This window comes from Caretta caretta, chromosome 1, assembly GCF_965140235.1.
Source record: "Caretta caretta isolate rCarCar2 chromosome 1, rCarCar1.hap1, whole genome shotgun sequence".
Taxonomy (NCBI): Eukaryota; Metazoa; Chordata; order Testudines; family Cheloniidae; genus Caretta; species Caretta caretta.
In genome coordinates this window covers 197,097,311-197,109,421 of record NC_134206.1, presented here as the reverse complement: position 1 = coordinate 197,109,421, position 12,111 = coordinate 197,097,311, and positions in this window count along the sequence as shown.

Here is a 12,111-nt window from a genome sequence, read left to right as displayed (position 1 = left end):
AGAAATGCTTATTTAGGAAGCATAAAGAATGCCATTAGTAACTAGGTTGGGGGGAGGGTTGGTTGCTTCTCAAAGTCTTTTTTCTTCACCCTTCTACTTTGTTTTACTCATTTATTTTTTCTCAGCATCTTCTATTCATCTGGTATCAGCCTGGATGTTTCTTTGCCTCCAGCCAGTAGATGGATCTGTGAATAATCCATGCAGAATTATCTGTAGATGAGGTGGCAAAGGCACCACAGAGGAAGCAGGATGGCCACCCCCATACACTCAGACTGTCAGCTCAGTGCCTAGCAGAGCTGTGCTCAGCTGGAACTCTCAAAGCCACTTGGCCCAAAGCCCTGAGAAATCACATTTTCCTACGCAATTTAGGGAAGCTACGATGACAAGCCCAAGTGTGGGGATTACGGCAGCTCTGTTGTACGGTATCCTCCGCTTTGTGCTTCTGAAACTTTAAAACCTGCTCAAAGCTGCTTTCAAGAAGTTTAGCCTCATAATTAAACATCCTCCATCCCCTGCTCTGTTCAATGTTTTGATGAAGAGACATACACTGTGGGAGCCATTACGAAGAACTATGTGCACCAATCCCATTAACAAAGAAGGACACCAGAAGTACATTTACAAGGGATGCTGCACGTAGATTCCCCATCCGGTAAAGCATGGCAATGCAATAAAACTGCATGTGTACAAAAAGTACATTTATATGGCCATTACCTAATTTGAATTTTAATAGATAAACTCCTACAACAGTGGCAAGCTGGAGAGAAAAAATGATTGAAAAAAGCCAAAGATGATATTACCAGATAATTATCGCTCAATTTAAAATGCATTCTCTCTTACTCCTGTATAGTATTTTATTAGCTTATCATAGCATGTTGGAACGTTATGGCTGGAAGCCATGGTAAAAAGCAGATCCCCATTAATAGTGGTGTTTTCCCCCCTCCAGCAGGTGCAATGAGGCATTGGGTTGTAAATGGAAAGGTACCCTGGATGACTATCTCATATCAGCAAAACAAAATTCATTTGCACATCAAGGAAGCAAACATCAGAGCTTTGGGAAACTACAGCCTTACAAACGCTGGCATTGCCCGGGGACTGAGAGACCAAGAGAGATGAAATAGTTTTTAAAAAAATTGTGACTACTGTGGCTTCAGTAAATACCCCCAGCTTCACAAAGCTGATGATATAACATTTAGAAAGCTTTTAAGTGCTTTGTGTAAATGGTGGGCACATTCCCACTGGAAAAACCTCTCAGCGCTGAGGTAGCAGTGCCAAAGCAATTTGAAAAGCACAAACAAAGACTGATTTTCAAATTTTTTTTTTTGTGGTTAGTGTCTCTCCCCCTCCTCTCCCTCGCCACTTAACTTTTTGGTAGCTATTTGCAGCTGCTCAGCAGGTACAGTAACATTTCATGTGTCACACTGAACACCGGATGAGGCAAAGCTGATGGCATCTACTTGATAAAAGGAAAGGGGGAAAAAGTCCTTTCCCTTTTCTGAAAGAAACACAGTGTATAATCACCACCGAAGCTGTGATTAAAAACACCTGTTGAATATAGAATTGATTTTAGCAGGGTATTTGTTCTCTGTCTTACAGGACTCACTACATGAGAAAAGCATTTCAGGCTTCTCTTGAGAGAAGGGGCTAGCTTACCTATATCTTTAATATCTCTGGCTAGGCGCTCTTTTGCTGCCCTTCTAGCAGATGTCTGGCTTGATTGCTTCTCAGATCCTTTGGTAGAAACCTGCAGAAAAGGATATTTTGCAAGTCTTTGTTGCATTGTTAAAATTGAATTGATGTACTGTTTTTAAAGAGCTCTGAAGAGGAGGTGCCAATAATGCAGTGGTATACACGGTTCAATGCTTCCTTTTAGCTTTCACCTATCTATTGTCAACAGAAAAATAGATGAAAAGAGATCCTGAAGATGTATCTGCAATGTTTGGGGGGATGCCATTTTTCTTATTGCTCTTAAAGTAATGCTGGACCATTCTTGTAGATGGAAAAAAGCCACACGTTTCATATCATAGGTCTTGATTATTGTATATATTCACCAAAGCCACCCTTGTCAGTAGTGAACTGGAGAGCATCTACTGTGCACAGAGAGTTGGAGCTGATGGCTTATGGGTTATATTGAAAACTGAATCACATTGGCTGTTTGACCTTTGTGAAATGAGTTTGGTCTCAGTTCAGTTCTTAATGCACATGATGTTCAAACCACACACACCATCACCTTGCTATACCTGCCTACAATGGGAAATAGAAGAGCTGGAGACTTTAATCTTATCCTGCAATGAATTCGGACAATGGTGAATCTCTTGACTCAAGAACTGTCTTCTTAACAGCCTTTCTGGACAGGGCTCAACTTCTATATCATCCTGGAAATTGTTGAGATTACAGAGGCCCTATGACTAGTGGCCACCCTAAATAGTGGCTCAGAAAGTTCAGAATACTATAGAAACCAGCCCTTGCCACTAGTGAAAATCTTAAAGTTATGGAAGCTGAGCTGGGGGCATGAGAATTTCTACCTCTTCTTCTGCCCACAAAGCCTGAGTCCGTAGGCTAAACACCAGAGGTAAGAGGTATGTTACCATCATTAAGAGTGTGTCTTCACTGAGAAAAAAAAAAAGCAAAAAAGCAGGAAAGACACAACAACTCTGCTTGAACTATTTGCTCTATAGAGGAGATTGGAGTTGAACATGAGCTGTTAACCCAACTTTAAAGCCAATTTGCTGTGTTTTCACTGCTTTTTCAACTCAAGATAACTAATGTGGGTTAGCTAAACTGAGTTAAGAATACACTCCCCCCCCCCCCCCCACTGAAGACATATCCTCAGTTCTGATTGGCAGACTTAGTAAAGAGGCCCAGGACTGAATGGAGACTAAGGCCTAGTCTACATACAGGTTTGGGTTTTTTGTTTTTTTTACAGTGTAAATATTTTGGTTAGGGGTGTAATTGTTTTACTGATATAGCTACATTGGAACTCCCCTAGCGTGCACAGAGTTATATGGGTGGAAAGGTCAGTTATATCTTGTCATAGGGTGCTTAGTCCCTTTTAGAGAAAGCAGAGCCAAGTCCCCTGTGATAAGCAGCCTGCTCATGTCAAGGAGTTAATTGAGCCTGGTGAGAGATACCAGCAGGTTAGGTCATACCAGTCCTGGCTGGGGTGGATGGGGAGCGTGGGTTAAAAGGAGGAGGGTTGTATAGGAGGAGGAGTTCTGCAGGTGCTTTGGTTGAGAGAGGAAGGTTGCTTGGGAATGGAGGTCCAAGCAGTACCAATTAAAGGGGGGCAGGGTTGTGAGCCATACTCTGGAAAGCGTTGCGGGTAGGGGGTTACTGAAACAAATCGCAAGGAAACTATTTGCTTATGACATACTTGTATTGCTTGTTCCCCTTCCCATACAGGAATAAACTCTATTGCTATTGTAGTACAGGGTAGTACCGCTTTATCAATGCCAGGATAGTTAAGGTGGTACAAATTTCTAGCAAAGACAATGAGGTGGTCTCATTGCTACAAGCAGCCTCTCCAGAGCTAGTTTAAGAGTGGTGAGTCAGTGCTAGGAAGCTTGAACTGCTGTTCCCTATGCTACATCTGTTCAAGGGGATAAACATATTTCTTTAATATCCAGAGCTGTCAATCTGCATCCTCTAGCAAGCAGGAAATTCCCTTAATTTTATTTTGAATTAAATTTCCTTTACATTTGAAACCACATGCAAGAGAAGTATTATTGGCATTTATGTATTGTGACAAAGCTCTGTTCTTGCCTCCATGGGTTCCACATTTCCTGGCAGATTTCACTAGCCTCAGAGGCTCACTGTGACCCTCCATGTAACCCTTCTTTCTCTAGAGACAAGGGTCACAGTCTACTGAGCCATTTTCATCATAAGCCAGCAAGGGAGGTGAGGAGAAGTTATCCTTCCTTGCACAGTCTCTGTTGTCTCCCAGTCCCAGTGATTAATCAGGGGGCAAAGGTCGGGGGGAGGAACCCGGGCTCACCCTCTACTCCGGGCTCCATCCCAGGGACTCTAATAGTATCAGCTATGGTAGCTGACCTTTTAGAAACATGACATGTACAATTCATAGAATCATAGAATATCAGGGTTGGAAGGGACCTCAGGAGGTCGTCTAGTCCAACCCCCTGCTCAAAGCAGGACCAATCCCCAATTAAATCATCCCAGCCAGGGCTTTGTCAAACCTGACCTTAAAAACTTCTAAGGAAGGAGATTCTACCACCTCCCTAGGTAACGCATTCCAGTGTTTCACCACCCTCCTAGTGAAAAAGTTTTTCCTAATATCCAACCTAAACCTCCCCCACTGCAACTTGAGACCATTACTCCTTGTCCTGTCCTCTTCTACCACTGAGAATAGTCTAGAACCATCCTCTCTGGAACCACCTCTCAGGTAGTTGAAAGCAGCTATCAAATCCCCCCTCATTCTTCTCTTCTGCAGACTAAACAATCCCAGTTCCCTCAGCCTCTCCTCATAAGTCATGTGTTCTAGACCGCTAATCATTTTTGTTGCCCCTCGCTGGACTCTCTCCAATTTATCCACATCCTTCTTGTAGTGTGGGGCCCAAAACTGGACACAGTACTCCAGATGAGGCCTCACCGATGTCAAATAGAGGGGGATGATCACGTCCCTCGATCTGCTCGCTATGCCCCTACTTATACATCCCAAAATGCCATTGGCCTTCTTGGCAACAAGGGCACACTGCTGACTCATATCCAGCTTCTCGTCCACTGTCACCTCTAGGTCCTTTTCCGCAGAACTGCTGCCTAGCCATTCGGTCCCTAGTCTGTAGCTGTGCATTGGATTCTTCCGTCCTAAGTGCAGGACCCTGCACTTATCCTTATTGAACCTCATCAGATTTCTTTTGGCCCAATCCTCTAATTTGTCTAGGTCCCTCTGTATCCTATCCCTACCCTCCAGCGTATCTACCACTCCTCCCAGTTTAGTATCATCCGCAAATTTGCTGAGAGTGCAATCCACACCATCCTCCAGATCATTTATGAAGATATGGAATAAAACCGGCCCCAGGACCGACCCCTGGGGCACTCCACTTGACACCGGCTGCCAACTAGACATGGAGCCATTGATCACTACCCGTTGAGCCCAACAATCTAGCCAACTTTCTACCCACCTTATAGTGCATTCATCCAGCCCATACTTCTTTAACTTGCTGACAAGAATACTGTGGGAGACCATGTCAAAAGCTTGGCTAAAGTCAAGAGACAATACATCCACTGCTTTCCCTTCATCCACAGAACCAGTAATCTCATCATAGAAGGCGATTAGATTAGTCAGGCATGACCTTCCCTTGGTGAATCCATGCTGACTGTTCCTGATCACTTCCCTGGGCTACTTCCCCCACAGCAGCCCTCACATCCTCAAGCTCCACTTCACCCTTACCTCAGGGCCTCCTTCCTTGTGCCTGATATGGTGTGTACTACTCAGCCTCTCCAACAGCACAACTTCCTCCCACAGGTCCTGACATGCACACCCACCTGACTAACTGGGAGGCTTTTAACTAGTTTCAGCCAGCCCCTGATTGGCTTCAGGTGTCCCAATCAACCTAGCCTTCTCCCTGCCTTCTGGAAAGTTCTTAACTGGCCCCAGGTGTCTTAATTGACCTGCAGCAGCTGCCATTTCACTTATCCTGGTATCAGGGATTTGTTTAGCCTGGGGCTAATATATCTATCTCCCACTACTTTTCTATAGCCACCTGGCCTTGCCCCGTCACAGTATATACACACACGCACACACACACACTGACTCTTAATGAATTCATATCAGATTCATTCAGTTTAAAAAAAAAAGTAGTAGAAGTTTTTATAGCTGCACCTAGATTAGGGCTTTTGATGGCATAGAAATGTCACCAAAAAATCACATGCAAGCATTGCGACACCGAAAAAAGTTTCTAGTTTAGACCCAGCCTAAGCACTCCTGGCTGATAATTTGCTTTTGAAACTTTTTTCCCGTGGGAAATTGTTTTTTTTTTGACAAAACACACACACATTTTAACAGAAAATGTCTGTTTTTTTAAACATATTTTTTCTATTAGGAAACCAATCCCCCCTCCCCCCCAATATTGAAAAATTTTAGGCTCAACTGAAAATTTCAGTTTCCAACTGTCTCCCACCCCCACCCCCTCCCCAAATAATCCAGTTTTTGGCCAAAAAAATAATTTTTTTTCCTCAGGGGGAGAAAAAGAATTCCTACTTGCTCAAGAAATAAATCCAAAGAAGCTAGCCCTAAGTCCTTTCCTTGGTCTTATTTGTTAAAATGACATTTTGCTTTTTCCTCTTTCAAAGGGGGAAGCTTTTCTTTGAATCTGCAGTTGCTGAATTTGCTAAAAGGAAACAAATATGTAAAATACCAAAGAAATAAGCAGTTCCTGCATTGGGCATTGGTATATGCTAGTGTGGACTCCTTGTGTCTATGCAGATTCCTACTGAAGTCAGTGGAAACCTGTATAATGCCAGGATCTCTCCCAGTGGATCCCAGCACAAGGTCAGGACCTAACCGTATATCCACTGTGTCATGTTGCTCTTCTCTGTTAACTTACCTGGCAAAAGTATTTGAATGTTTGGTCTCTGTTACATTTAGTGGTTTGAAACTTGTGCTGCTTTGTACTTTTTAATGGGGTGTAATGGTAAAACATGAATGACTTTTATATCTTCTGATGGCAGAAACTACGCAGCCCCTTGTTTCATGAGTTTAAAAGCCTCTCCATTAGGAGTCCTTAAGTTTCCTTGTATTGGCAAAATTCTTTGTGGCAAGTCTGTGAACAATGTGAATTCAGAAGCATTTTTTCAAAGCCATACATACTCCACAGAAGTTACATGTAAAAGCAAAATATTTGCTGCCAGATGCACTGGAACTGTGCTCAAACTGTGCAGCTTTGAGTTTTATTGGGATTTAGCATCAGTCAGTTTAAGCAAAGATTTACCAAATATTTGCAAACTTTTTCTATTGTTTTAGTTTGAAAAATCTGAAAATGTGTTGCCTTGTTTCACCTATTTCTCTGTTAAAACAAACAAATACATGACCCAGAAAATTTAAAAGAATGGGGAAACAATGAACAGTCTGCTCAGGAACAGAGAATTGGCCATAGCTGTTTTAATCAACTGATGATGAAATTATCTGTGAATGTTTTTTTCATTATTTGACCAGTTTTATATATGGCTTGCTAATATTCATCATATAAAGTCTTTGTTGTCTTCCCCATCAATTGCTAAATAAATTACCTGTGAATATATTTTTTTCGTCATCCAACCAGATCTATGTAGCACAGGGATGTTCAGATCCAGCTGTTGCCATATGGCCAATTTTATGACTGATGGATCCAAATCAGAATGTTCTCAGGTTTTGGTTCAGCCTTATCTTTACTAATATATAGCTAGGCTTGGGGGAAGAAGATTTTTATTTTTATTTTCATAATTTTGGCAGATTGGTTTATTTTTGCACTTTTTTAATTTAAATTTTCATATTTGTGCAAAATTACGGGTTTTAAGCATTTTGTTTTAGAATTTTATCAATTTAAAATTTCACAGCTGTGGGAAATTGACTTGGGAGAGGTCAGACAAGAATTATTTAATGACAACTGATGTTGAGATTGAAAAAGTTAAAGCTTCATAACACATTCTCAGCATCACATGGCAAAGTATACAAAGTAAATAGTTGTAAATCAAACTCCAGTAAGTTCTCAAAACTGCATTTTTCTTACTTGAAATTTACAGGTAGGTAAAGTATTATCAACAGAAATATTTTTTCGTCAGTACATTGAATGTTTATCAGCATTTATTGATAAACACAGAATCCTTCCAAGCCTATTATATAAAAGTCAAACTCTCTTTCCCCCCACTTGCGTCTCTCCTTCACTTCCCCAGCTCCCTGCAAACATTGAATTCAGGCGTACTTAGTACCACAAATGTACAGAGACTCAGGTTTGGGCTCTAGAGCCATATGTAATTCTGTGGGGTCCTGAGTGTAGCTTTTCACAGGATTGCTCTGTGTTTATAGTTGCTCTGCCTCATGTCAGAGTGGCTGGAATTGTAGTAGAACTTATCAGAAAGCAGTTCTGGGAGTGAATCGGAGACCCAGCTGTGTCAGAACTCTATTGGGATGTGCTGGTATGAAAAGCCGTGCTCCCAAATCCCGTTCTGACTAGTGATGTTCAGTGGTTGCAGCCCTCTACCTCTTAGTTCCTCCCTCCTTCACAGTTTCCTTGTGACAGCTGGCAGGAAACTCCAGATGCCTCAGTATGGGTGGGACACCAAGGCTAGTTGTTTCTTCCAGGCCTGCTCACCCAGTTGATGGGCCTCTCTAAATTGATATCTCCATTCTGATGCACAAGGCAACAGAAAAATATAGTGTTATTAACAGATCGGTCATTAGAGGAAAAAGAACAGGCTGGAGAGGGAGCCTCAGAGAGCTGTGGAGCTGTTGAGGAAATTCCCCTGGCTCCAGCAGTAGGGGGAGGAGGATGGCTGCTCTTCATTACCTCTGGCCTCAACAAGAGAAGTAACTGGTGGATGGGGCTGGAAGCAGAAAGCCTCTCAACAACTGCTCCTTAGACCTAGTGAGGATACAGGGGAGTAGAAAGAAACCCCTTCTCCATCTTCCTGCCACTGATAAGGGCTATAAACTTAATGGCACAAGCCAACCTGTATTTAATGGTGGTTAGGAAGAATCTTCCCCTATGGGCAAATTATTCCATAAATGTCCTTTTTGGGGTTTCTTGCACTGACCTCAGAAGCACTGGTGCTAGCCACCATCTGAGACAAGATGGACCACTACTGGAATTCTGTATGGTAATTCTTGTGTTCCTAATGGTCACAGGCATTATTTGGTGAGTAATTCTGAATAGTATATACGCTGTCTGTGGACAATCAACAAATGGGAAGAGAAGTGATATTCCATTAATAAACTATTTATTATGAATTATTTGTCCAGTTCTACTTTCTAAGCCTGAGCCAAATATAACCAATAAAGATTATTCTCAGCTACGTTGGTTCTGGAGTTTGATTGTAAGGTGACTATTGTTTTAATAATTTTCCCAGTTCAATTCCTATGACAATGCTCAAATTTGATTTTTCTTTCATTTCTGACTTTGGATAGACCTGAGTTAGAATTCAGCTTGCATGGTTTTTTTTTTTTTTTCTAGCTAAGTGCTAAATTTTAATCATGAACTATAAAGGGGAAAAATATCAGTGTCTTTTTAGAAAATCCTATTGTAAAGGGATACAAATTCAAAAACCTAAACAATGAGAATTCCCAACATCTTCTAAAACAGTATACTTGAAAACAATATTTGGTTTCTGAGTGCAAGAATACGAAAACTTATAGTGGGGAACTGATGAAAGTACTTTCAAAGAAATATCACTTAACAAAAGAAATACATTAACCGTAGCTTTTGTGAAACCTGCATTATAACATTTGACAAAATGGGCTTTGAGGCATAACACATTAAACTCTGTCAGTGGTCAGGAGTCTGAATAAACTAAAGAATTAGGAAGCCCCGGTGAATGAATATATAAAACAAGCTTTAGCATTTCAATATTCCAGTATGTGATATTCAGAAATTACTCCCTTATATCTAATAAAAAAAAATCCTTCCTGAAATGTTATAGAATTGCACAGGGGAGGGTATGTATGGGTAACTAGATATTTGCATCTTCTACACCTGTCTATAAATATCTTCTCCAGCCCATATAAATAATTTCTATCTTAAAGGGCTTTGGGTATTGTACCAAAAACGTGAGGGATGGCTGTATTTCTGGGTAATATGGCAGCATATTATTTATAGCTTCAAAACAACTATTTTTATTTTGTAAAGCAAGCATTTTATGTGATGTATTTAGGATACTGTATATTCCATCACAATATGCCAGCAGTCCATATCCCATTCAAGGTCAAAAGGAGGAGGTCTTCTTGGGCTGTTAATTCAGACCCAGTTCATCTATTCTTAGGAAGCCTATATCTTTATCTAAGTGGAATATAGTGACCTGAAAAACCCACAGGAGTAAAGCTCAGATTGTTTGTTCATGTCATCAGAATTCCAAGATAAATGTCATAACAGAGCTCAGACATCATGCATTATATATCCACAGGCAGTGCACAGTTTTTCTCCCACTCTGCTTCAGGACTGAAGCTTCTTTAGATGACAGTTATGGAAAATCTGAAGTGCCTAGTTTGGGCAAAAATAGAAAGTTCTGAATGCGGTTATTAAAAGTTTAATGTGTGAGTTACGTCAGCATAGAAATAACTAGTGATGGGTGAAACCCATAGCTGCAGCAGTTCAGGTAAAGTTCTATATCTGAACTTTTTAAAGATCTCTTTCCCTGTCTGCATATGGACTTCCCATCATTTTCCCATGCTTCCGCAGCACAGTCATATTCTTCTACCTGACTCAATCTTTCCAGTCTCCTGACTCACAAATGAATCTGCTCATCCTCAGCTAGGGTTGCCAACTCTCCAGGATTGTCCCAGTATGTCATGTGATGAAACCTCCAGAATACATCCAACCAAAATTGGCAACCCTAACTTCAGCAGGTCCCCTGAACCCCAACTTTCACTGCGGGTGCGCGCGCTGTTAACTCTGATCTAATTTTGGAGATGTCTTCAGAGTGGTGGAAGATCTGCAAAGAGACAGGTGGACAGAATCAAGCCTTGGATTGGTTAGAAAAGTGAGGGTTGAAATGTCAATGAGAGAAGAATGATTACTAATAAATAAACCCAGGGAAAAAAACTAAACAAGCAGCACAGGTAAAAATAGAGTGGAGTGGGGTGCTAGAGCAAAGAACCCAAGCAGCCATAATGTTAAAATGTGCTTATTTTATTTTTTTCTCCTTAAGATGCAGCCTTCATATTGCTGTTTCATGTAACCAAACGTTGTTGCTGCAAGGGAGGGGATTGTGTCTAAGATGATGATCTCAGGCTTGCAAGTAAAAGCTGATGTACTTTATTTTTAAGCTTAACAGGAAGCAACCTCGTATTTCTTCGAGGTGTGATTGAAGAGCAATGGAGAGAGCTGCCATTTGCTAAAAGACCATTGAATTAGCTGTGGTGACAGCAGCAAATTTCAAGCCAGAGGCAATTTCTTTTCACATTGGACCTGGTTTTGATCTTGCTTGCACTGATATAAATCAGGAGTAACCCCACAGAAATCAATCTGTTTACACCAGTATAAAACCAGAGCAAGTGAGCTCAGAGCCAGATTTGTTGTCTTTGGGGAGGTACACCTGCAGTGCTTGGAGGAATTATTATAATTTAATAGGATCAGTCCAGATAAATACTGTTACAATAGATTATTGCATATTCATGATCGTTGATGGTTGATTTAGTGTTAATCAGCTTATTGTCAGCATGGCTCTTGAAGTTCTTCACCAGCTCTGCTAATATATCGTAAGGAACATGGGATTAACTCTCATTCTTTTGCATTTTGTTGGGCAGGGGAAAAAATTCCTCTAAAGAGGAGTTGAGGTCCATGTGCTGGCATCACACCCAGCCCAGAAGTGAATTTAGTGCTGTTGAAACATGATAAGTAGCTTCATGTTGGAGGGTGGAGTAGCCTGTTTTTTCCACAGAATAGACACCAGCAGGACAAGTGCCTCTCTAACCGGAGCAACCCACCTCCGTGTTCATTCAAATCCCAGTCCCCAAAACCTTGCCCTCTCCACCAGAACTACAAAACTGGCCATATGTGATGGCAGATTTTATGATGTGCCCACCAGCAATTGGATGCTGACATCTAACTCATTTCAACAAAGGCCACTGAACAGCTTCTCGCATGGTAATGGTTTTTCATTTCTAATGACTTAGGCCAGATATGAACTAGTAATTTAGAAATAAAGGACACCATATCCAATTATCAGTCCCCTCTGCCATTCAGGCACCTCCTTCCCTCACTGTCTCTTAAGGAACTCTCAGGGTCAGCTGCTATGGGAAGGAAGGAAGGAAGCAAGTGAGCATGCATACATACATACATACACAGTATATAAGAGAGAGAGAGAAAGAGAAGGCAGAGAATCTCTTTGTAAATCAAGAGGAGAGAAATACATTAGAGGAAAACATACTGACTAAATAAAGCTGCAATGCATTCATGATGTATCATG